The sequence below is a fragment of the Bos indicus genome, chromosome 27 (assembly GCF_029378745.1).
Source record: "Bos indicus isolate NIAB-ARS_2022 breed Sahiwal x Tharparkar chromosome 27, NIAB-ARS_B.indTharparkar_mat_pri_1.0, whole genome shotgun sequence".
Taxonomy (NCBI): Eukaryota; Metazoa; Chordata; class Mammalia; order Artiodactyla; family Bovidae; genus Bos; species Bos indicus.
In genome coordinates this window covers 6,731,723-6,743,985 of record NC_091786.1, presented here as the reverse complement: position 1 = coordinate 6,743,985, position 12,263 = coordinate 6,731,723, and the positions used below count along the sequence as shown (strand labels likewise).

The following is a 12,263-nucleotide window of genomic DNA, read 5'->3' as shown; positions in this document are numbered from 1 at the left end:
CGCCCACTTTCAGCTGAGAGACGTCACGCCAGGTTTTCAAAAAAAATCAAAGCAACCAGAAATGAATTTCCCCAGTTGCGGCCCCCAGGTGTGTCCACGTCTGTGCCCAGTGTGGCGTGGGATTCTCTCCAAGCTCCCTGCACACCTTCCTGTCTCTTCTCCCTGCCCCCCTTCCCCGGTACCCACCACCTCCTTTTTCTTTCAGCATCTTTGGAGAGATTCTGAGTGGTTTCTGTTTGATGATGACTCATCTTTGTTCAGGTGAAATATTCCTGTCCTATTTTTCTTAATTTATTTTATTTAACTTCTTGCTTTACTGATTCTTTTTTTGTTTGTTTGTTTTTTAATTTGTTCTGGCTCTTAGCTGTTGCATGCAGAATCTTTAGTTGTGACACATGAACTCTTAGTTGAGGCATGTGGGATCTAGTTCCCTGACCAGGGATCGAACCCATGCCCCAGCATTGGGAGCTCAGAGTCTTAAGCACTGGACCACCAGGGCTGCCCCTGTACAATCTGCTTTAAAGAAGTTTTGTAGGGGGGTAGACAGAATTGGGTTCCAGGCTACAGGGATTTCTCCCTATGATGCATGACTGTTACTATGAATACCTTCTTTCAATGGGTAACCAATGAGAATAACACAAATGGACCATCCACATTCTCATAACCAGATTCACAACTGTTGCCTCCTAAGAAGACTGCTTCCTACCAGTGTGGCCCCTCATGCGATGGTTAAGTTAGCACATCTCTTCTCCTTCCTGAAGCTGAGCTTCCTGTGTTATACAGCAGCTTCGCACTAGCTAGCTGTTTTTCATATGGTGGGATTATAACAGTCTTTTACCTTCACTTCCTGAATCCAGTCTACATATAGCTAACAAGTTTTTTCCATATTACAAAGTTGACAGTGTTATTTTCTCATTTAAAGTCCTTCAGTTTCTTCTCTTTGCTTACAAGACAAATTCAAATATCCAAACCTGAGTCTACATATCCTACAGTGTTTCCTTTTTCTTTACCAAAGGACACATGACTTCCAAATTCATATTGAAATCTACACCTTTCTATCTTTGCCTATGATCTTCCTTTTTCCAGGACTGGCTTCACCACTGTGTGTGTGTCTGCCTCATAAATACTGACTCATCCCTTAGACCATAAATCAAAAACTGACCTCACAGCAAAGATTTCTCAACCTATCCCCCTGCTCCCACACCCACACTATAGGAACAGGAACAGCCCTTCCTTCCTTGAAGACCCCTCCTCCTCACTGCAGTGAATAGTGATGAACTGTTACAGTGTGGATCTATTTGATTCAGCTGAAAGCCCCTGCATTCTGGGAGCATATTTTGTTCATTTTGTACCTGATTGTGCCTAGAAACTGGAAATCGTGGGAGCAGAGGAAATGGGTTTCAGGAAGAATGGTGCTGAGCCCAGCTGCCCTGTGCCTGGAAAGGGGGCCAGAAGAGTGCTAGAAACTGACAACCAGGTGATGCCCGGAGGGACCCATCTGACTCCTATCTTTGTGTAATTCCTCTCACTTGAGTGCTTTGCCCAGAAACTTCAAGGATTAGATTACTAACTGGAGTAACATGAAGCAGGAGGATAAGCCACAATTCTGAGTAATGTACTTCCTTTTATTAAGCAGGAGGGACAAACATATTTTCCCCAGAGGCAGATAATTTGGCTTTTACTTAGTGCAGGAAGTATCTTTTTGCTAAGAAACCTTTCATCAGAGCCTAGTGTCAGCAGGTGGGAGCCGTGGGCTCTGATGCTGTAGCATCTCAGTTGGAGGGACCTAAGTGATCATCGCCGGAGAAGGCAATGGCACCCCACTCCAGTACTGTTGCCTGGAAAATCCCATGAACGGAGGAGCCTGGTAGGCTGCAGTCCATGTGGTCGCTGAGCATCGGACACGACTGAGCAATTTCACTTTCACTTTTCACTTTCATGCATTGGAGATGGAAATGCCAACCCACTCCAGTGTTCTTGCCTGGAGAATCCCAAGGACGGGGGAGCCTGGTAGGCTGGCGTCTACGGGATCACACAGAGTCGGACATGACTGAAGTGACTCAGCAGCAGCAGCAGCAAGTGATCATCACATTTTCCAGATGAGAAAACTAAGGTCTAGAAAAGAGAGGCTACTTCCCAGGGGTCCAGAGGCAAGTGGCATCTCTGGAGCCACAGCCCCAGTTTCCTGACTCTATAATTGGTGTTTTCTCAGTTAATCCTAACACTCATTAATGACACTCTTTCATGGAGGAAGTGTCTAGAGTTCTGAATAATAATCAGAAGAGAAATCAGAAAATAAAAGATTAAAAAGATGAAATTAAGCAATGTTGTGCTATTTCCTTTTATGGACACTTTTTAATATTATTGCCAAAGTATTTTTGTCATTTTCAACCTAAACCATTTTTTAGTCTCCCTATTTCAAATGCACTTGATGAAGCACCCTCCACAGACCAAGGTACTGAAGACCCCAAGACTCTTCACCTCTTCTCAGCTGAGTTCCTTGCTTCCCTGCCCCTGCCGCCTACTTTCCTGGTGATGCAATGGTTAAAGTGCACGTCTAGGTATGATTTACTGCGTTGTCTCCCCAGACAGGTTTCTCTCTTTTTCTTGCTGGCATGCTGCCCTATTTCCTCTTGATTTCCTCCCTTCTGCAGGGGGATCTGACCATCTGAGCCCTAAGGCCGTGCCATGGTGTCACAGAGAGCTGTTCTCCACCTTCTGTCTCCTCCAGTCCTCAGTGTTCTGGGTACTGCAGAGGGTTCGGACCCTCTGACACCCTCCACTCCCCCAGCAGCTCAGCTCTCCAGGGTCGGTGGTGATTGGCTCCCTGAGCTTGCTGAGGCAGGGGCAGTGACGAGGCCCCCGCATTTTGCTGCCTCGCATCCCCTCCAGTCTCTGCCAATGAGCCAGGCCCAGGTACAGAGGCCCCGGGCGCCAGGCGCTGGCCCTTGGGTCCCTGCCAGGAGGCACCGCGCGTCCGCAGGTGCCCACTCAGTGATTTCTCTGGTTCATTAGCGCCCGGTGATGGGAACACGGTGGGCTGTCAGGGCGCCTCCGGGAACAGGCCCTGGAGGACGAAGGAGAGACTTCTCAGGCCCTGCTGCCCACAGGAGAGGAGGCGGGTGAGCGAAGCTGAGGGCCCAGGTGGTCCCGGGTCTCGGCTCGGGGACCCCAGGCGGGAGCCCAAGGACCAGGTGAGCGGCCGTCCACCCGCGGTCCCTGCTCTGCGTCGGGCCTCCACGCCTCTCAGAAGCGCCTGGAGCCAAGTGCCTCAGATCCGGGGGGACTGGGGTTCAGCTTACCCAGCTCTGGCATCTCGCTGATGAGGGCGCGGAGGTGCCATGAAGGGACTTCACCTGTATTTGGAGGAGGGACTGTAGTCTGGGTCTGAAGCCTTGGTCCAGCGTCATCTTTCCACAAGACATCCGAGAGTTGTCTGAAGCTGCTTCTGAGGGAGCGAGGGGGCTGCGTGAAGGGACACGCGCGGTGGCGGCCCGGCTCTGCGTCCAACCGGGGCTCAGTCCTCCTGACCTCGGTGTGGTCCTGCTCCCCGCGGAGGGAATGGCCGCTGAAGGTCATCCCCGGGAGGCTGCAGGGAGGGTCCTGGGGCGCTCCTCAGGGAAAGGGTCCTGGGGCCCTCCGCGCGATGCTGGTGCGGTGCTCCAAATGCCCTACAAGCTTTCCCGCGCAACCGACGCTCAGGGCGGCCAACCGCGGCCCAAGACCCAAAGCGGCCTGTGCCCACGTGGGATGATGCCTCCTCCAGACCGACCTGAGACAGATCGTCAGGGGCTTGAGGGGCCACTTCTTGTTCTCACTGCAAGCAGGACCCCGAGACTGGAGGGTGTGCAGAAGCGGGCATGCTGGGCCCCGGGCTCCTGAGCCCCTGAGACAGGAGCGATGAGTGAGGCCCCTCGTGGTCCAGCGCGTAAGGCGTCGGAGCACGGGCATTGATGGGAGAAGTCTGGGCACAGAGGAAGAAGGAGAAGAATCCCATCCCATGTTCCTATGATTCTGTCAAAGGTGCTTCTTATTTCCAGGCTCGAGTTATTCTTCATCTGGTTCACACCTCATCTCAGCACTAAGGGGACTCAGTCATGGGTTTCCAAGACCTTGGAGTCTTGTAGGTGAAACAAAGTCGACAGGTAACAGGACTCCCAACTCGTTCATGACTCAAGGACGTCATTCTGTTTCTCTAGGGGGAGAACGAGGGCTCAGAGTGAGGCCTGTCCTGTCAGAGTGGAGTCAGTAAGCTCCTCAGAGCAGAGCCTGCTGGGAACAGAGCTGCCAGCACCTGACAGAGAAGAGACCTGCTTACCCAGGGCCACATGCTCCCTGGCTGGCCTGCTGGAGGAGCACGTGGGGAGCAGACTGGGGCCTTTTATGGCCCCAAAACTGAAGAAGAATTTTATGAGATTCTGTGACTGCTCTCTCTCCCTCCCTTCTTCCCTCCATTTCTATTTTCTCTCCTTTGAAGTAGCAACCATCCTTGCCTTGGACAGTTTCTCTCACAGCTCATACATCCTCCAGAGATTTCACTCAGGGCCCATAATCAGAAATAGCTCACATTACTAGACCCAATGTGGATGTTTATCTCGCTCTAACTTTTCAAACAGGAATCTTGACATGAACTCAATCATCTCCATTTTGACCCTGCAAGAGTGGTAGACTTAATCCCAGGGTGGCAGAAGCACTGGGTGTTGGTGTTGTCATTAAGATTCCCTCCATTTCTTCACTGGACACAGTCATTTCTGACCACCCAAGGACATCTTGGCTGAAACTACAACTTGTGCTTCATGCATGAGTTGAAATTCTTCATCAAGCCCTGGAAGAAAAATCAAAGGTTTTTACAGAAGAAATTACACATAAAGAAAAAAAGGTGGAAGCATCTATTTAAAAAACAGCAACTGTCTTTAAAAACTGTTTTTGAAAAACCTTGTTTCATTTTTTGAGATTGAGGAAGTTGATCTTTGACAGGACAAAGAAGGGATAAAGAAACCCGAAAACAGGGGAAATGGATAGAAACAAGTTAATGTTTGCATTGTCATAACTGAGAAAGAGTTTACAGCATAAAAGACATTTACCAGAGGATAATGCCTAGGCATGATTTTGACCTTGTTTGGCCACAATTTCCTCTTCTGTGAAGTAAGGAAGTTGGCTTTGAGGATCTCTGCCAGTTCCAGGCATTGTGAGTCAATGTCTTTCATTGAGAGCAGAAAGGAAGACTCCTACAGTTCAGAATCAAGGAGGTTAATGATAATTCTTAGAGACTTATAATTTTAGAGCTGCAAAACCACTGAGAAGTAACCACAAAAAATCTAAATGAATAAGAGTTCAACTTGTGGGCTAGTGATGCATTATTATCCCAGATCCAGAGCTTTTCTTATGCAGACAGTAGCAGTTATAAAATGTAATGAAAGAAGAATGTGGCTCATAAAGAAAAACCATGAAATATCTAGGAGTCAAGTTACAAAAACACTCTGAAGGACCCAGAAAGAAACTTACTGAAGGTAAGTTTCTTAGTACAAAAGGTTGTACTAAGAGGAGGCAAAAACATCTAAAGGGAAATCTAGTTCTTAGACTCAATCACCCACATATTTTTTTTCTTTAGTAAAACCTGTAATTTCAATGAAGCAATAACATTGTGTTTAACTTGATGGAATAATTTAAATGTTATTTGGTAATAGAGAATCAGTGAGTGTAGCCATGCCCTCTGAAAGAGACTAAAGAGAGAGATTTGATTATTTTGTACTCGAGGAGCTGTGTTATTAATAGCTCAGATCACTTAGTGCTGCCTCTGACAGAGACAAACAGAAGAGCAGAAGGAACAGAACAGTCTCTGACCAGGACTAGGTAGGTGCCAGGCAGGCTGTGTGGTTTAGGTGCTCTGATGGGTGTATAATATGTGTTCCCCTGTCCTCCCCCGGATGGCCTGCTGTACTTGGATCACCCGGGTGGCCCTGATCATTTTCAATTCTTCCAATCATGTATGAGCTTGTTTCTCTTCCATGCAAGATTAGGTTTCCTAAGAGGACAGAGATGGGAACTCAGACATCAGCCTTCCATATGAAACATGTGGGAGTGAGGGCATGTCTGTGGGCTCAGGAAATTCATAGTGCTGGATGGTGCAAGCAACAGTTCTCAGGTCACTGCTGGGGACTTGTCTGTCATAGGTTTTCAGAAGAGCCTCCATTCCAGGGCTGAATGAATTAAGGATGAAACTAACCAGGAATACAGACAGAAGTAGATAAAAATACTAATAAATATCTTTGAAGAAAACCAAAGGTAATCTCTAAGTGTAGCTATAAATTTCATCTATTAGATGAGCAAGCACACAGCCAAAAGCAAGCCAGAAACAATTTTTGCAATACATATAATATAGGATTAGTGACCTTAAATATACATGGGATTCTGAGAAGTCACCACTTACCTGGTGGCTCAGACGGTAAAGCGTCTGTCTGCAATGTAGGAAACCCGGGTTCGATCCCTGGTTTGGGAAGATCCCCTGGAGAAAGAAATGGCAGCCCAGTCCAGTATTCTTGCCTGGAAAATCCCATGGACGGTGGAGCCTGGTAAGCTACAGTCCATGGGGTCGCAAACAGTCAGACACGACTGAGCAACTTCACTTCACTTTCTGAGAAGTCAGCAAGGAAAGATGAATAGAAAAATGGGTAAAGTGTAAGAGATAAAAATAACCAAAAAACATTTTAAAAAATGTTCAACCTCAGAAACAATTTTTTTAATATATTAAAACAAAAAAGAAAATATTCCCTCATTCAATTTAGAAAAATTGAAACAGTTCTTAAAACCACTAGTAATGAGAATATTGACTGTCAAATATACTGTTTAACATTGTCAGTAAGAGGATAAAGTGGTACAACAGTTTCTAGCATGCGCAATTGGGAAAAACCCATTAAAACTTGAAAAATGCATATATATATATATAGCCCGTCGCTGCCACCTGCACTTACCGCCCCCGCCCCGTTGCAGCCGCCTGCACTTAGCGTGACGGAGCAGGGATGGCTGAGAGGAGCTACCCCGCATCTGAGGTCAGGGGCCGCGACGAGAGGAGTTACCCCACATCCGAGGCCAGGGGTGGCGGGCGGAGGAGCTACCCCATGCCGCCACGCCCGAGGCCAAGGGCAGCGGCTGGGAGGAGCAACCCCACACCCGAGATCAGGGGCGGTGGCCAGGAGGACCAACCCCATGTCCAAGGAGCCGTGGCTGCGCAGGCCGCAGGAGGGCCTAGAGGAGCTATCACACGTTAAAGGTCAGGAAGGGTGGGCGGTGAGGAGATAACCCTCGCCAAGGTAAGGAGCAATGGCTGCGCTTTGCTGGAGCAGCCATGAAGAGATACCCACGCCCAAGGTAAGAGAAACCCAAGTAAGACGGTGTGATGTTGCAAAGATGGATCAGAGGAGGCAAACTACTGAAACCATACTCACAGAAAAACTAGTCAATCTAATCTCACTAGGACCATAGCCTTGTCTAACTCAATGAAACTAAGCCATGCCCGTGGGGCACACCCAAGACAGCGGGTCATGGTGGAGAGATCTGACAGAATGAGTCCACTGGAGAAGGGAAGTGGCAAACCACTTTCAGTATGTCCATTGCTTGAGAGCCCCATGAACAGTATGAAAAGGAGGGCACAATAACAGGCTGTCTAAATGTTCAGCCCAAGGAAGAGGCTGTTTACAGTCTCTGATCCTAGTTTCCAATTATCAGGCATAAAATTTCTATTCACAACAAGATTTGAAATACAGCATTTCTCCTACTGAACACTGCAAGTATAATAGGAGGGGACAAAGTGATGGGAAAAAGAGTGTGCATAAGCCAAGAAACTTTTCCTGGCTGTGTATTATTTGGGGATTCCTGGTTGAACTGAATTATTTCTCCCCCGGATTGTGATCTCAAGACTTTCTCCAAAAACAGACATTTTAGTTCTTTCTTTAGGTTCTACAATACTTAATTTGTGTGACTCTCACACAAGTGTGTGTCTGGGAAGAAAATGAATGGTCTTCATCACATGGTAAGCACTTCTGCTGTATGATGGACTCATGTTTGATGGAACTTCCTGAATTAAGTAAACTGAGGAATTCACATTTAATGGATTATCCCTGAATTACATTGGAAAGCTGAAGCCTGATTCTATTGTTTTCTTTATTCATCGACTATTCTGTCAACATCTATTGAACACCTACTGTGTGCTAGAAACTTTACTGGTAGCTGAGGCCATGGAACCAAAGTCTCTTCTCTTACTCAAGTTGGGTGAATGAAGGATGTCTTCCCAGTGAAGGCCATGTGTGAGCTGAGACTATAAAAAGCGAGTACAAATCAATCAGGGAAAGTCGGAGGACAAGTAGCTTAAGTGTGTTTCAGAGTGAGAAGAACCACAATATGGCAGATAGACGACTGATCACTGTGTCGGGGTTAGGTCCTGAGAGACCAGGCTGGACATAGAGTGAAACTCGAGAAAGTAAGGCCAACTGGTGTAAGGACCTGAGACACTAGAGATTTGTCCTTCATTCCTTTTAACCAGAGAGAACATCTGTAAAATTTATATGGAGGTGTGTGACGAGGGATGGGAACATGGAGAGGACTGGGAAGCTCAGAGGACCACTTGAGATTATCAGCAGCGATCCACCAGCTGCTTCAGAAAGCAGTACTTGCTGTCTCTTGTGACGTTAAGCACATGTTGTCCATGTGGAAACGTCATATGCCATGGGAGCACAGAGTATCCTTCCACAAAGGGACACAAAACCTCGTTGACTTTTCACACTGATAACACCCACTCACACACACTCAAAGCTCTTTCTCCCCTCAGTCCATACATTTGTAGACAGAGGATTATAAACAGGTTGCTTTCCTTGGGCTCAGTGCTAAAGACTCTGCCTGCCAATGCAGGAGACACAGGAGATGTGGGCTTGATCCCTGGGTCAGAAAGATCTCCTGAAAAAGGAAAGGACAACCCACTCCAGTATCCTGCCTGGAAAATTGCATGGACTCAGTCCATGGGGTCACAGAAGAATCAGACATGATTTAGCAACTAAACCCCACCACCAACAAATGAGGTTGTGGAGAACATCCATTTCAACAGTCACAGGAGCAGAGACTGAGACCTAGGAAAGGCAAGGCCTGTCCAGAGTTAATCAGCTAACGAGTGGTGTGACCAGACTTCCAACCTGTAAAATCTTCCCATCCAGTTCATACCTCTACATTGCACTCAGCTAAGACCCCACAGGACCCGAGTGAACAGTGGCTCTTTTTTTCAAAGGACTCAGCGGTGGGGAGTGTCTGCTGCTGCTGTGGATGCTTCTGAAGCTTGAAACTAGACGATGCAGCAGTGTTTCTTCCGACTCTTGTCATTCTCCAGGCAGCTGATGACACACAGGGGCTGTTCTGATACTTGTAGGCCACACCATTACTTCTCACATTAAAGGTTTTTTTTTTTTTTTTTTTTGCTTTCCCTATAAAGGAAGGGAAGGTGAAAAAGAAACAAATAAATAAGGCATGTGTAACTAAAGCTACCAGAATTCATCTTATGTAGCAAGGAACTCCAAATTACAGTCCACAGGGACACAACTGGCACTCTCCTTGGTTTGGTGTGACCTACAAGCTTAGAATGGTTTTCCGCATTTTTTAAAAATAATAGTAAAAACTGAGAAGGGGCCTTAAATTGTTCTAAAGGAAGATGATCACACTGATTCATTTAAACAGGGTCTATGGGGCTTCCCAGAGGCTTCCCTGATGGCTAAGCTGGTAAAGAATATGCCTACCACTGCAGGAGACATAGGAGATGAAGGTTCGATCCCTGGGTCAGAAAGATCCCATGGAGAAGCAAATGGCAACCCACTCCAGGATCCTTGCCTGGAGAATCTCATGGACAGAGGAGCCTGCTGGGCGACAGTCCATGGGGTCACAAAGAGTGGACCACAACCGAGTGACTAAACAATTGGACCTGCTTGTTTAATGAATTCTGAGCAGAAATGCCATTTCCCTTCAGGGCTGGGGCCCTTAATCGCCAGCACGACAGTCCTTAGAGCAATCTGCTCGGGACGCAGGACCAGCATCACCCACGGTGGTGGCTGATCCTCGGGAATTGGGGGACTGATCAGAGCACACAGGCCCTCCTGGGTTGGCGTCATTTGAGCAAGAATTACTTTGGATTTTTTAAGATGCTAAGATCTGGAGGCGCTCTCACCACAGTACAGCCTGGAGCATGCTGTATCCTGAGGAGGGCTGCAGGGAAAATGTGAGACACCCAGTTTAGCTTGGATTGCAGGTGAGCAACACATAACCTTGTAGGATAAGTATGTCCCGAGTGATGCATAGATCACACTTGAGCTAATTTGTTGATTTTATGTAATTCAGTAAGTAAATCAGTTTTCTAGGATTGTTGAATATTTAATAAAACAAGGTCTTTGGAGTCAAACCCACTTGGGCTTAGGTTAAAGATCTCCCTACATTCAATCTGCACTCCTTTGAACAAATTACTTCATTTCTAAATCCAGTCTTGTAAAATGGCCTACCCCGTAAATTTTTGCTATGAGGAATATATTTGGAAAAGACATTAAAAGTTTCATGTTTTAGTTAAGAGGAAGTTCAGTTCAGTTCAGTTCAGGCACTCATTCATGTCTGACTCTTTGTGACCCCATGAATCGCAGCACGCCAGCCCTCCTTGTCCATCACCAACTCCCAGAGTTCACTCAAACTCATGTCTATCCAGTCAGTGATGCCATCCAGCCATCTCATCCTCTGTCCCCTTCTCCTCTGCCCCCAATACCTCACAGCATCAAGGGCTTTTCCAAAGAGTCAGCTCTTTGCATGAGGTGGCCAAAGTATTGAAGCTTCAGCTTCAGCATCAGTCTTCCAATGAAACCCAGGACTGATTTCCTTTAGGATGGACTGGTTGGATCTCCTTGCATCCCAAGAGACTCTCAAGAGTCTTCTCCAACACCACAGTTCCAAAGCCATCCATTCCTCAGCACTCAGCTTTCTTCACAGTCCAAATTTTCACATTGATACATAATTACTGGAAAAAACATAGCCTTGCCTAGACAGATCTTTGTGGCAAAGTAATATCTCTGCTTTTCAATATACTATCTAGGTGGGTCATACGTTCCTTCCAGGAGTATGCTTCTTTTAATTTCAAGGCTGCAGCCAACATCTGTAGTGATTTTGGAGCCGAAAAAAGTAAAGTCTGGCATCGTTTTCACTATGTCCCCAGCTATTTGTCTATGAAGTGATGGGACCAGATACCAAATCTTCGTTTTCTGAATGTTGAGGTTTAAGTCGAATTTTTCACTCTCCTCTTTCACTTTCATCAAGAGGCTTTTTTAGTTCCTCCTCACTGTCTGCCATAAGGATGGTTTCATTTGCATATCTGAAGTTATTGATAATTTCTCCCGGGAAACTTGTCCAGCCCAGCAGTTCTCATGATGTATTCTGCATATAGGTTAAATAAGCAGGGTGACAATAGACAGCCTTGACGTACTCTTTTTCCTATTTGAAACCCTTTGGTTGTTTCCATGTCCAGCTCTAACTGTTACTTCCTGACTGCAACAGGTTTCCAAGAAGCCGGTCACGTGGTCTGATATTCCCATTCTCATTCAGATTTTCCACAGTTTATTGTGATCCACACATCAAAGGTTTTTGGCATACTCAAAAAAGCAGAAATAGATGTTTTTCTGGAATTCTCTTGCTTCTTCAATGATCCACTGGATGTTGGCAATTTGATCTCTGGTTCCTCGGCCTATTCCAAAACCAGCTTGAACATCTGGAAGCTCATGGTTCATGTACTGCTGAAGCCTGCTTGGAGAATTTTTTTTTTTTTTTAATTTTTAAACTTTACAATATTGTATTAGTTTTGCCAAATATCAAAATGATCTGCCACAGGAATTTTGAGCACTGCTTACTGGTGTGTGAGATGAGTGCAACTGTGTGTTCTTTTGAGCATTCTTTGGCATTCCTTTCTTTGGGATTGGAAGCGGTCACATGACTTCCTATTATTATTAGCGTTACTGTTAGTCACATGGAAATTGATTTGAGTAAGCCGTAAAGTCCCCTGTAAATGTTTTCTATCACCATTACAATTTTATGGGTTACCACCACTAGTTAAGGACAATCATGGAGCTATTTTTCACTTCTTAAACTTGTCTTTTCATTATGTGTAAAATGGAGCAATGTCGCATATGCTATGTGACTTCTCCTCAAATTTGATATTATTTCCCTTCAGCACCTCACTGGATGAGGAATCAACTTGA

General features: G+C 46.2%; 1 long non-coding RNA gene across 1 annotated transcript; it reads left to right on the top strand.

Annotated features, from left to right (window-relative positions):
* Positions 1–864: 864 nt before the first annotated feature.
* On the top strand, positions 865–6,984 carry LOC139180182 (uncharacterized). The gene is made up of 3 exons (XR_011564485.1): positions 865–1,477; positions 2,438–2,561; positions 2,655–6,984. It is a non-coding gene; the product is annotated as an uncharacterized lncRNA (long non-coding RNA).
* Positions 6,985–12,263: the final 5,279 nt, after the last annotated feature.